Source organism: Molossus molossus, unplaced genomic scaffold, assembly GCF_014108415.1.
Source record: "Molossus molossus isolate mMolMol1 unplaced genomic scaffold, mMolMol1.p scaffold_m16_p_21, whole genome shotgun sequence".
Classification (NCBI taxonomy): Eukaryota; Metazoa; Chordata; class Mammalia; order Chiroptera; family Molossidae; genus Molossus; species Molossus molossus.
The window spans coordinates 30,216,384-30,226,873 of record NW_023425357.1 but is presented as its reverse complement, the minus strand read 5'-3'; the positions used below and the strand labels follow the sequence as shown (position 1 = coordinate 30,226,873).

At 45.2% G+C, this 10,490-nt stretch overlaps 1 pseudogene; it reads left to right on the top strand.

Annotated features, from left to right (window-relative positions):
* The first annotated feature begins 839 nt into the window (after positions 1 to 839).
* LOC118639125 lies at positions 840 to 2,082 on the top strand (annotated as a pseudogene).
* The last annotated feature ends 8,408 nt before the right edge of the window (positions 2,083 to 10,490 follow it).

Here is a 10,490-nt window from a genome sequence, read left to right as displayed (position 1 = left end):
ATGAGAAAGAACATCCATTGGCTGCTCTTGCAGGACCCCCACTGCGTTCGGTCCCACAACCTGGGCATGTGCCCTGACCAGGAATTGAACCAGCGACCGCTTGGTGCATGGGTCGAGGCTCAACCACTGAGACACACCAGCTGGTCTTACCAGTATTGTATGAAATGTTGAAGGGTCTTCCTGAAGAAAAAGAAGATAAAAAATATGAACAATAAAATGACAATAAATACATATCTATCAACAATTAAATCTACAAACAAATGAACAAGCAGAACAGAAACAGACTCATAGATAATAGAGAATTTTTTGTTGGTTGCTGGATGGGAAGAGGGTTGGGGGAATGAGTGGAAAAGGTGAAGGGATTAAGGAGTACCAACTGGTTGTTAGACTGACAAACCTCAAAGGGAAGGGGGGGAGTGAGCAAGAGCTAAGCCAAAGAACTTATATGCATGTATTCATAATCAATGAACACAGACAATAGTGTGGGGAAGGCAGGAGGAGGATGGGAATGGGGAGGCATCAGTCAATAGGGGAAAGAGGAGGGACATCTGTAATACATTAAACAATAAAGATGAGTTTCAAAAATAAATAAATAAGTAAATAACTCCTTCAGCCCTGGCCTCCACCCTCCTGTGTTGGCCTGTCTTCCTGCTTCCCAGTTTCCTCCCAATTCTGCATTACAAAAAGCCAAAGACTGCTCTGAAAAGGGAAAAACTTCAAAGCAGGTTCAAGGGGAGGAAGAAGGAAAGATAAAGGATACTTTCTATGACTCTCTGCTCCTCTAGTTCATCAGACAACCACGTCTTCCTGCACAGTGCCAGCCACAACCCTGAGAAACAATGGTGAAGGTCAGAATGAACAGATTTGGCCATATTGGGTGCCTGGTCACCAGGGCTGCTTTTAACTCCGGCTAAGTAGATATTGTCACCATCAGTGACCCCTTCATTGATCTCAGCTACATGGTCTGCATGTTTCAGTATGATTCTATTTATGGCAAGTTCAAAGGCACAGTCAAGGCTGAGAATGGGAAGTTTGTCATCAATGGAAAGTCTATCTCTATCTTCCAGGAGTGAGATCCCGCCAACATCCAATGGGTTGATGCTGGTACTGATTATGTTGTGAAGCCCACCGGTGTCTTCATTACCATGGAGAAGGCTAGGGCTCACTTTAAGGGTGGAGCCAAGCGGGTCATCATCTCTACCCCATTTTTATAATGGGTGTGAACCATGACAAATATGCCAAGTACCTCAAGATTGTCAGCAATGCCTCCTGAACCACCAACTGCTTGGCCCCCCCTGGCTAAAGCCATCCATGACGACTTTGGCATCATGGAGGGACTCATGAGCACAGCCTATGCCATCACTGCCACCAAGAAGACTGTGGATGGCCCCTCTGGGAAGCTGTGGTGTGATGTCCAAGGGGCTGGCCAGAACATCATCCCTGCTTCTACTGGTGCTGCCAAGGCTGTGGGCAAGGTCATCATGTAGCTGAATGAGAAGCTCACTGGTATGGACTTTTGTGTCCCCACCCCCAATGTGTTGGTTGTTCATCTGACCTGCCACCTGGAGAAAGCTGCCAAATACGATGACATGAAGAAGGTACTAAAGTTTCCCTGGATGGTTTGGTTCAGTGGTTAGAGTGTCAGGCTTCGGACCAAAGGGTTGCAGGTTTAACCCCTGGCCCCAGCAGGGATGCTGGGGGAGGCAACCAATCGATATGTCTCTCTCACATCGATGTTTCTTTCTCTCTCTCTCCCTCCCTCCCTTCCACTCTATCAAAAAAAAAAAAAAAATCAATGGAAAAATATCCTTGGGCAAGGAAAAATACCCTCGGGTGAGGATTGAAAAATAAAATAAAATACAATAAAAAAGAAGGTAGTGAAGTAGACATCAGAGGGCCCCCTTAAGGGCACCCTGGGCTATACTGAGGACCAGGTTCTCTCCTGCAACTTTAACAATGACATCCACTCCTCCACCTTTGATGTTGGGTCTGGCATAGCCCTCAATGACCACTTTGTCAAGCTCATTTGACGACAGCAACAGGGTGGTGGACTTTATGGTCCACATGTCCTCCAAGGAGTAAGAGCCCCCTGGACCACCAGCCCCAGTGAGAGAGAGAGAGAGAGGCCCTCAGCTGCTGGGAAGTCCTTGCCCCAAATCGATCCACCAACACATTGAAAATCACCTGACCACCACAGTTTCTATCCTGTACCCCCTGAAGAAGGTGAGGGGTTTACAGAGCCCTACCTTGTCATGCACCATTAACAAAGTTCACTGTAACCTCCCCCAAAAGAATACTTTCTAGCCTTGGCTGGTTTGGCTCAGTGGATAGAGCGTCAGCCTGCGGTCCAGAGGGACCCAGGTTCGGTTCCCACTAAGGGCATGTACCTCGGTTGCAGTTTGCCCCCGGCCCTGGTTGGGTCGTGTGGGTGGCAGCCACTTGATGTGTACCTTTCACGTCGATGTTTCTCTCTCTCTCTCTTCCTTTCTCTTCCGCCCACTCTACCTGAACAAAAAACGGAAAAATGTCCTCTGGTGGGGATTGAAAAATAATAATAATAGCCCTGGCCAGTTTGGCTCAGCGGTTACAGCGTCGGCCTGCGGTCCAGAGAGACCCGGGTTCGGTTCCTGCTAAGGGCACATACTTCGGTTGCAGTTTGTCCCCAGCCCTGGTTGGTCGTGTGGGTGGCGGCTGCTCGATGTGTCCCTTTCACATCGATGTTTCTCTCTCTCTCTCTCTCCCTTCCTCTCTCTCCCTCCCACTCTATCTGTACAAAAAAAAAATGGAAAAATATCCTCGGGTGAGGATTAAAAAAAAAAAGAAAGAAAGAAAAATAATAATAATAAAAATAAATATATAAATTTTTAAAAATTATATACTTGACTGGGCTGGTGTAGCTCAGTTTGTTGGAGCTTCGTCTCATACATCAAAAGGTGGCAAGTTTGGTTCCCAATGAGGGCACATAACGAGGTTTCAAGTTGGACCCCAGTTCGGGGCGCCGATCAATCAATATTTCTCTTTAACATTGATGTTTTTCTCTATTGCTCTTGCTCTGAAATCAATAAAAATAAATAAATTAAGTAAATAAAAAGTTATATGCCTGAGGTGTGACTACCCATCATAACCTGCCCAGTTAGGATCATAACCTGCCCAGTTAGGAATTTATGATCAAATCACCACTTTCCATAGAATCCCTTTCTTGTCCTCAAATTGAATTAGTTAACACACCCTATTCTTTTTTTCTTTTTTTTAAATCCTCACCCGAAGATATTTTTTTTCCATTTATTTTCAGATAGAGTGGGAAGGAGGGAGAGAGAGAGAAACATCGATGTGAAAGAGACGCATTGACTGGTTGCCTCCCGCAAGACCCCTACCAGGGCCAGGGACGAACTGCAACTGAGGTATGTGCCCTTGGCCGGAATCGAACCCTTGACTCTTTGGTCCTCAGGCCGAGGCTCTAACAGCTGAGCCAATCTAGCCAGAGCAACACACCATATTTTTACGTTTATTTGCCTATTGCCTGTGATGTCCTGCGTGCTCAATAAATATCCACTGAATGAGTGATTAGCAAATAGAGTATATGGCAGGTTGCAGGAAGAAGTACAGCCAGAAACTTCCGGTCAAGGTGACGATGTAGGTAAATGTGGTATCGTGTCCTCCCACAACCACATCAAAGTTACAACTAAACTACAGAACAACCATCATTCAAAACCGCCTGAAATCAAGCTGAATGGAAGTCCTACAACTACAGAATTAAAGAAGCAGCCACATGGAGACTGGTAGGAGGGGCGGAGGCAGATGGGCTGGTCCCACACCGACTTGTGGCGGATAAAAAGCAGTAGGATCTTTGGCTGGGTAGGTCCTCCCTGAGGACTGAGGGGTCCCCTCAGGGGACCCTGACCAGGTGCCCTGTTCAGGGTCCCAGTGCCAGGAAGAGAAGTCCCCATAACTTCTGGCTGGAAAAACCAGCAGGAACTGAGGCTCAGGGAGGCTGAGGTGCCTGGAGCCCAGGCAGCTCCTCTTAAAGGGCCCTTGCACAGACTTTTCTGACTCACTCCCTCTAAGCTTGTAGGGGAGGCAGCTTGAGGGGCGCCAGAGACATACAGAGAAGAACTGAGCTGTTTGGCATTGGAGCAAGGGCTAGAGAGAGGGCTTTCTCCGGGACAAACGTGCTGTCTGAGGCCTTTGTTCCTTTGGTGAGCCCTTCCCTGGGGCAGTAGACAGATGCCATATCTGGGACTTCAGCAACCTGGCTCACACTGATTGCCCTGCCCTAGTGATTCCCTGAGGCTCCACGCCACCGAAATATCAGGCCCACCCAAGCTGTTGCCAGTTGCTTAACCATAGGATTGGCCTGTCTTGAATCCTGCTTCAGGTTTTCCTAAATTCTTTCAAATAAGCAGCTTCTGGTCTCAGATAGCCCCATACCTCTTGTTAAGTAACATACACAGAGAGGCAGCCAAAATGAGGGGACAAAGAAAAAGGTCCCAAATGAAAGAACAGAACAAAACTGCCGGAAAAGAACTAAGTGAAACGGAGATAAGCAACCTAACAGATGCTGAGTTCAAAATACTGCTTATAAGGATGTTCAATGAGCCCTGGCCGGTTAGGCTCAGTGGTTAAAGCATCGGCCTGTGGTCCAGAGTGACCCGGGTTTGGTTCCCGCTAAGGGCATGTACCTTGGTTGCAGTTTCTGCCTGGCCCTGGTTGGTCGTGCGGGTGGCAACCACTCGATGTGTCCTTTTCACGTCGATGTTTCTCTCTCTCTCTCTCTCCCTCCCACTCTATCTGAACAAAAAAATGGGAAAAAATGTCCTCGGGTGAGGATTAAAAAAAAAAAGGATGCTCAATTAACTTAGTGAGAACTCAGCGAACTTAGTGAGGGCCTCAAGAGCATAAAAAAGGACCAGTCAGAAATGAAGGATGTATAATCAGAAATGAAGGAGGCACTAACTGAAATAAAAAATAATTTACACAGATTCAATAGTAGAGTAGGCAAAGCCAAGAGCAAACCATCAATTTGGAATGTAAGGAAGCAAAATACACCCAATCAGAACAGCAAAAAGAAAAAAGAATCCAAAAATATGAGGATCGTGTAAGGAGCCTCTGGGACAACCTCAAGCGTGCCAACATTCGCATCTTGGGGGTGTCAGAAGGAGAAGAGAAAGAACAAAAAATCGAAAACCTATTTGAAACAATAATGGCAGAAAATGTCCCTAACTTGGTGAAGGAAACAGACATACAAGTCCAGGAAGCACCTAGAGTCCCAAACAAGATGAACCCCAAGAGGCCCACACCAAGACACATCATCATCAAAATGCAAAAGGTTCAAGACAAAGAGAGAATCTTAAAAGCAGCAAGAGAAAGGCAGCTAGTTACCTACAAGGGAGTTTCCATAAGACTGTCAGCTGATTTCTCAAAAGAAACTTTGCAGGCCAGAAGGGAGTGGCGAGAAATATTCCGAGTGATGAAAAGCAAAGACCTACAACCAAAGTTACTCTATCCTGCAAAGCTGTCATTTAAAATCGATGGACAGATAAAGAGTTTCCCAGACAAGAAAAAGTTAAAGGAGTTCATCACCACCAAACTGTTATTATATGAAATGTTGAAGGGTCTTTTTGAAGAAAAAGATAAAATATATGAACAAACCAAATAGCAATGAATACATATCTATCGACAATGGAATCTACAAACAAAATGAACAGGCAGAACAGAAACAATCTCATAGATACAGAGAACATTTTGTTGGTTGCCAGATTGGGGGGTGGGGGGGCTAGGGAATGGGTGAAAAAGGTGAAAGGATTAAGAAGTACAAACCTCAAAGGGAAGGGGTTTGGGGGCGGGAAGAAATAAACCAAAGAACTTATATGCATAACCAATGGATATAGACAACAGTGTGGGAAAAGGCAGGAGGTGGGCGGAGTGGGGGTCAATGGGGAAAAAATGAGGAACATCTGTAATACGTTCAACAATAAAGATAAAAAATTAATTAATTAAAAAATAAAGCACAGCCAGAAAAGTTAGAATAGGCTAATTAGGAAGGACCCTGCATAGGCATTTGAGTTTTATTTTGTACACAGAGATGTAGATATAGATATATTCCAAGCTCCCTGTCTAAACATATAGTTTAGTCATCTGTTTCTCACTAAAACCAGTGGGATTGCCTTTGCCTAAACATTTATGCAACCCTTCCTCACTTCCACCTCTTTAGTTCATATTTGTCTAGTTCTCAGAATCTGCTTGTCATGGTTCATAGTTACAGAAAGTACATTGGGTTTCAAATCCTTGGTGCTCTGCGTTCTCTCAATGTTTTCTTTCTTAAATGTGAAAAGAGTCCAGTAGCATTTTTGAGAGAGGAAGCATGAGCGCCTTTAAAACTGCTTTTTAGCCCTGGCCAGTTTGGCTCAGCGGTTAGAGCGTCGGCCTGTGGTCCGGAGAGACCCGGGTTCGGTTCCCGCTAAGGGCATGTACCTCGGTTGCAGTTTGTCCCCGGCCCTGGTTGGTCGTGCGGGTGGCAGCCACTCGATGTGTCCCTTTCACATCGATGTTTCTCTCTCTCTCTCTCCCTCTTGCTCTATCTGAACAAAGAATGAAAAAGTGTCCTCGAGGATAAATGAAATGGTGAGGATAAAATGAAAAAGGTGAGGATAAAAAAATATAAATAAATAAAACTGCTTTCTAGGGTTCTTCCTTTCCATCTCCCATCCACACTGTCATCATGAAAGAGAGGTGATTGTAGCCTGGCTGGATGGCTCAGTTGGTTGAAAGTCATCCTGTACAACAAAAGGTTGTGGGTTTGATTCCCAATCAGAGCACATACCTAGGTTGTGGGTTCTGTCCCCAGTTGGGATGTGTATGAGAGGCAACCGATTAATATTTCTCTTGCACATTGATTTGATATCTTTCTCTCTCTTTCCCTTCCTCTCTCTAAAATTCATTAAAAATATTCCTGGGTGAGGATTTTTTTTTTTTGATCCTCACCTGAGGACATTTTTTTGTTTTTTGTTTTTGTTCAGATAGAGTGGGAGGGTGAGACAGGAAGAGACAGGGAGAGAAACATCGACGTGAAAGGGACACATCGAGTGGCTGCCACCCACACGACCCAACCAGGGCCAGGGACAAACTGCAACTGAGGTACGTGCCCTTAGCGGGAACCGAACCCGGGTCTCTCCAGACCGCAGGCCGACGCTCTAACCGCCGAGCCAAACCAGCCAGGGCCTGGGTGAGGATTTAAAAAAAAAGAAAGAGAGAAAGAGTGGAGATTCAGGAACTAAATCTGGGGCTCTCTAGCTGCTGCTTCATTGCTGTGTACCTCTGAAATCCACATATGAATATCCTGTCTGAATCACAGATGGGACCATTGGCAGTCCTGTCCCTTGTCAAGTTCACTTCAACTTGCTGACCAGAACACAGGGCCCTTATCACCAATGTGTTTTCAGAAGGCCACTTGCTAGGAAGGCAGGATATGTGGCCAACTAGAAATTCAGGGCTTTGGCTGTCTCTTATCAGCAACTAGCCTTGCAAATTTGAACAGGACCTTTTATCTTTCTAGTCCTCTATTTCCTCTTCTGCAGAGTGTGGTGTTAGCTGACCCTTCCATCTGTTTGCATCTGGGAATATTGGAATCCTGCCTTGGGCCCCACTAGTTATTTCCCTCTCTTCATCAGTCAGCAAAGATTTGTGGACATGCCCACATGGTCAGGCTCCTTGCTAGGTGCACTTGGTTGTCCATTACCCTAATTTCTCTGTTTAAGTTTTCTCTTTTCTTTTTCATTCTTTTTTTTTTGGTATGTGCCCCTAGCAGGAACCAAACCCGGGACTCTCTGGTCCACAGCCTGATGCTCCAACTGCTGAGCCAAACCGGCCAGGGCTAAGTTTTCTCTTTTCAAACAAAACAAGAAAAATGTGAAGAGCTTTGAGAGGTCTGGAAGGAAGATACTTGCCAGCTCCCAGAGGAGTTGCTGGGTGCCCCCTCCAAAGCCATAGGAAGCCCTCCACACCCTCTGGCTTATGGAGACAGAGAGGAGGGCATAGGTTTTCCGAGACTTCCCAGGAGTAGACCTAATAAGCCATTTCCCCCATTTTCGAAACCCTTTATGTCCCAGACTTACATTCTTCCAGAAACATTTAAAACTGGGTTTTGCAGCATTGTTATGCCTCCTGTTTGCAGGTTTTGGCAACAATGATGTTTTTTTGTTGTTGTTAATCCTCACCTGAGGATATTTTTTCATTGATTTTTAGAGAGAGTAGAAGAGAGGGAGGGGAGGGAGGGAGAGAGAGAGAAGATCAATGTGTGTGAGGGAGACACATCAATTGGTTGTCTCCCACACCACTCCAACCTGGGATGGGGATCAAACCTGCAACCCAGGTATGTGCCCTTGACTGGGAATCGAACCCAAAACCCTTCGGTCCTCATGCCGACCCTCTAACTGCTGAGCCAAACTGGCCAGGGCAGCAACACCGATTTTATCAGCTCTTTCTTCTGACTATTCTAGTAGGTGGCTAAGTGATTTATTAACCTTGTTTCACAGTTGAAGAAGAGCCAGGAAGCAGCTCTCTCAGGGTCAGTGAGAGCATGAAGATATGAAGATAAAAAATAAAATAGAGTCCCAAATTTAGCTGGGGCCATTTCTGTATCTGATATCCTTGCATTGAGAGTATACGAAATGATTTGACACTTCCCCAGACCCATTAACTTTAAATTAAGAACCCACAGGAGAAAGTTGAAGCAAAATACATATTGGACCCTTGATGTAACAAATGACAAACTGAAACGAATCTGAGGCTGCAGGTCTCCCTGGATGCTTGTTGCTATGCCTGGAGTCACTCTCTCTAAGATGTATAAGATAGAATCACGCTACTGAATGAAGAACTTTGCATCTTAAGATTTTAATTTCAGAGGTAAAATTGTCATTTGAATAAGTGCACAAGGAGATAACAAGGGTATTGCCTGAGAAAAGTGGCCATTCAGGGTCCCACAGGGCACCTAAGTTTAGTGTCAGCACATTGCAGAGAGTGGAGACTTCACCTTGGCATTCAGGTGCTCAGCTGTCTAGTGGTGCCAGATGTGAGAGAGATTGACTTAGGATAACCTTTGAGACTGGAATACAAACTTGAAGGGCAAATGATTAATTTACAAAAGGAAATACAACTAGTAAGCAGATCTAATCTTTTTCACCTCATTGGAAAGCATACAGGGGAAGTGAAATTGTCACCCCAAAATTCCTTGATGAGCATTTTCACTGTAAAGCTTAAAAGTTTAGCTCTGCCCTTATCAGCTGTGTGACTTGTTAGCGTGCATGTGGTATATACTTTATATATATTTCTATCTCTCTACCTTTCCGTAAATTTACATGGCTCAAACACAGAAGAAAAAAAAATCTATAATGAGCCCTGGCTGATTTGGCTTAGCAGTTAGAGTGTTGGTCTTCAGACCAAAGGGTTGCAGGTTTGATTCCGTGTCAAGGGCACGTACCTGGGTTGCAGGTTTAATCCCTGGCCCCATTTGGGAGGCAAGCAATTGATGTGTCTCTCTCACATCAATGTTTCTCTCTCTCTCCCTCTCTCTCCCTCTCTCTCTCTCTCTCTCTCTCTCTCTCTCTCTCTCTCTCCCCCTCCGTCTCTCCCTCCTTTCCACTCTATCTAAAAAATCAATGGAAAATATCCTCTGGTGAAGAGATATATATATAAAAAAAGGTCTATAATGAAAGATTATAGTTCTTATCCGGTTACCCAACTCTCCAGTACTTGCCACCCACTCCCAGGGAACTACATTATGCAGTACCTTTATGAATATATAAACTAATGAAATATAGACCATTATTTGGGGAGGAAGCAAGTTTCTTAATTTTTTCAAGTCTTGGCATCTTCAGTGCTCATTTATCATTGGTCATTGTTATTATTTTTAAATCCTCACCCAAGGATGTTTTTCTGGGAGAGAGAGAGAAACATCGATGTGAGAGGGACACATGGACTGGTTGCCTCCCTCACGACCCCAACTAGTGCTGGGGATGAACTGCAACTGAGGTACATGCCCTTGGCCAGAACTGAACCCAAGACTCATTGGTCCGCGGGCCGACGATCTACCACTGAGCCAAACCGGCCAGCCAGTCATTATTATATATATTTTTAAACTTTTTTCTTTATTAATTTTAGAGAGAGAGGAAGGGAGAGGGAGAGATAGAAACATTGTTGAGAGAGAACATTGATTGGCTGCCTCCTGCATGCCCCCCACTGGAGATTGGGCCCACAACCTGGGCATGTGCCCTGACCAGGAACCAAACTGGCAACCTCTTGGTGCATGGGTCGACACTCAGCCACTGAGCCACACCAGCCAGGGCTCTCCTACACAATTCTTGACTTCCTTCTGCAGGGCTTTTTGCTCACTCCCAAGGACTCCATGCTTGCAAACAGCTTTCCTCCTTTTTCTTTCCAAACTGATCACACTGGAACAATCAATATCTATGACAGACCAGCACTTCTTTTTTTGG